Here is a 3,216-nt window from a genome sequence, read left to right on the forward strand (position 1 = left end):
GGATGAGTGACCTCCCGGGAAGTTGTTGTTAGATGACCGCAGTGACGCCCGTTGAAAACTCCGCACTGCCGGATAATCGCAGTGACTAAGTGGGGACAGTATCGGTGGAGGGACGGGTCATTATAAATGGTATAAGCGCCGACGACGGTTCACCTGCCGAGGGTGGGAAGGTACGCTGGACGGGGTGGGTCCAGGTGCTTCTCATGAGGGGCAGAGAACGTCGGAAATGTGGGCTTGTGTATACTCCGGAGCCGAGGACGGCTCCAATTTAAGGTGGTGGTATTGTAATACCCCGATTCGGCAGGTAGGGTTCGCCGAATAGAATATAAGTAATGGTTTGTCCTTTCCTAACACCGAGGCCTTTTCAGCACAACTGACTCCAGAATTGGCAGAAAACTCTGCAGTTAAGCGTGCTCGGGCGGGATAATCCAGGGATGGGTGACCATCTGGGAAGTTTCTGCTGGATTAACGCATCGATGCCCGTTGAAAATCCCACACTGTCGGATAACCGCAGTGGCTAAGTGGGGACAATATCGGTAAAGGGACGGGTCATTACAATAACAATGGGGAAAAACCATTGAGCAAAGAAACCTTTAAAATACCAAATGAAGATGTTGGTACTCAATGTTTTGTCTGCTTGTGTTGTTTTACTCTATCACATGATAAATCTTGAATGTAGAGGTGGGAGGGAACTAACAAGCGGTAAAGTTTCTACAGAATCATAGGCCTTGCCATAACCCTTTGCTTCCAATAGTTTCTGCTCAGGTTCTGCCTTTGTCGCTACAGCGGAGCTACCATCCATTTCAGTTCAGTGACCTCGTCTGTAACAACTCCATCATATTATGACTGCCATCTTTTAGCTCAGGCCCAACACTTTGGATGGCTTTCTTGCATTCCTCAGGTGTTGCAGTGGTATCCTTAGCAGCGTGAGTATTATCCGCAGCAGCAGATTGGCGCTCCTCTTCCTCTACTGCTGCCCAGACTCACTCAAGAAACATGTCATCCTTGTCTAGAAGAAGGTGCCCTGCTTGAAAGTCACGGAAAAATAATATTTCTATGAGTTTTACTTCAATTTTTTTTTATCTACATTGCATGGACACACATATAAAAATGACGAGGAAAAAGATCAACTGAGATCTACAGAACTTGGCGCTGAGAGTTTGTTTTCATGCTACAGACAAAACATAGAGCAAAACCAAAGGATAAGGTGGTTCAGGAACAACGTCTACATTCAAGATTTACCATGTTTCCAGTGATGCACAAAAATTAAAACACATCATCAGCATATTTTAATACAGATTGAATGTGTGCAGATTTCCTACACAGATTGAATGTGTGTAGAATTTCTACCCAGATTGAACGTGTGAACATTTTCCACACAGATTGAATATTCAACGATGCTCGTAGAGGTATGAAGTTGGTTACCAAGTTATAATCCACCCAAACCAGAACAAGCATTCAAAACATTCATCATTGTAATCTCGTTTGGTTTCACATAATTTGTCTGCAAAAGATCAACCAATCAGATTGCTTATTCAAATTGTGCAGTGTTAACGTAACCAGTGATTCTTACAGGTCATCCGATCAAAGAGTCGCTGCGCCTTATAAACACATTTAGTCTGATGCATAGGTCTAAAACATGAAACAAATACAATACCATGAGGGAATGAAAATAAAACAAGCTTTAGTCTGTGTAGATTATATCCACAATTCACTCTATGGATATATTCTACACAGAGTCCATGACTTGAGGATGCATTCATTTATCTAAGAGTCCATGACTTGAGGATGCGTTCATTTATCGTAGAAAAAATAGATATTTATATAACAACTCAGAACAAAAAAATTTACAAGATAAGAAGAAACAAACCTTAGGATTGACACCATTTGGAACAATTCTGTTCTCTAACTTCCTTTTCACGTAATCGGTATGGATGCATTTTGTGAATCTCCTAAGTGAAGGCAATTACAAGGGTCAATAAATACTAAATAGAATCATAATATCAAATAACATCTACCCATCCAAGAAGATGACAACCAAGAAGATACAATATGAGAATGTCCGAGAATAAAGATAACATACAATTGCAAATTAATAGATATTCTATAGATATAAACACTATAGTAATTAGATATATTATTAAGTAAGAAATTATACCACTGCCTGCTGACAATGATCTTTTGACGTCCAGGCTACTTGAATTTGGCACGGCAAATGGCTTCCTGAGCGTTGTTGCGGCTGGTATGATCCTTACAACGAACAGGAAAGATAACCTAGCCACGGCTAACTCTAGCACAAGTACTGAATAGTTTACGAAATGCTCCTCTCATCATATGCCGTGAGTTACTGTGATCTAAATTCTTGTTTCTATTCCATAATCTCTATATACACTTATCCATCATATCCTCCCAAACTATGACGGTGAAATGTCATAAAATACTAACCTATAACCTATTGTAAAACTACTATGGATCCACTAAAATGTAAATAATCACAGATTACCTTAAAATTGAAAGTTATAATGAATTTAGTTTTTCTTAATTAAAGATTGAGCTCCGAAATTAAATATTTCTTTGAGTGTTTCATTTAAAGTCTACTCAAATGTTAACTACACAAACTTGACTAACAATAATAATTATTTCCCATAAAAATTGACCAAAACTGTGAGCAAAATTGGAGAAGGCAAAAAATAGAATGAAAACACAAAAAATGAGAATCAAACCTGTTTGGCGTTACAAATTGAAGATCAAATAGATTTTTACTGAACTAAGCTTGAAGAGATATTCATGAAGAGTTTCACTTGAGCCCATTAAACTGTATCAGAAACCTAATAATCTTACAAATTTGATGTTTATTTATCCCTCAATGGATTTAGATCGGAAGTTGAAAGCCCGCAATCACTTTCTGATTCTCCCTTTCTCTTTCTCCCTATCTCGATCTGGATATGTTTCTCTGTTTCTAGGAATTAAAACTGAGAAGGTTATTTTTGGTATATCTATTTTTTCTTAAATGACATCAGCATCTGAATGTTAATCTAGGAATTACCAATAGGTACCATTATAGTGTTCTTAGTCAGTGGCAGGTCCACCCATTAAAGCCCACTAATCAGAGGTCCATAATTAAAAGAAAACATGAAAATGGACCAAATTTTTTAAGCCCAGGTCCTGTACACGTGTGAAACATATGAGGACGTATTTTTAAATACCGAAAACATC

At 38.4% G+C, this 3,216-nt stretch overlaps 1 long non-coding RNA gene across 1 annotated transcript; it reads right to left on the minus strand.

Annotated features, from left to right (window-relative positions):
• Positions 1–564: 564 nt before the first annotated feature.
• On the minus strand, positions 565–2,966 carry LOC113282319. The gene is made up of 3 exons (XR_003326757.1): positions 2,159–2,966; positions 1,871–1,952; positions 565–1,024 (listed from the first exon to the last, which is right to left on the minus strand). It is a non-coding gene; the product is annotated as an uncharacterized LOC113282319 (long non-coding RNA).
• Between the last annotated feature and the right edge of the window lie 250 nt (positions 2,967–3,216).

This window comes from Papaver somniferum, chromosome 5, assembly GCF_003573695.1.
Source record: "Papaver somniferum cultivar HN1 chromosome 5, ASM357369v1, whole genome shotgun sequence".
Lineage (NCBI taxonomy): Eukaryota > Viridiplantae > Streptophyta > Magnoliopsida > Ranunculales > Papaveraceae > Papaver > Papaver somniferum.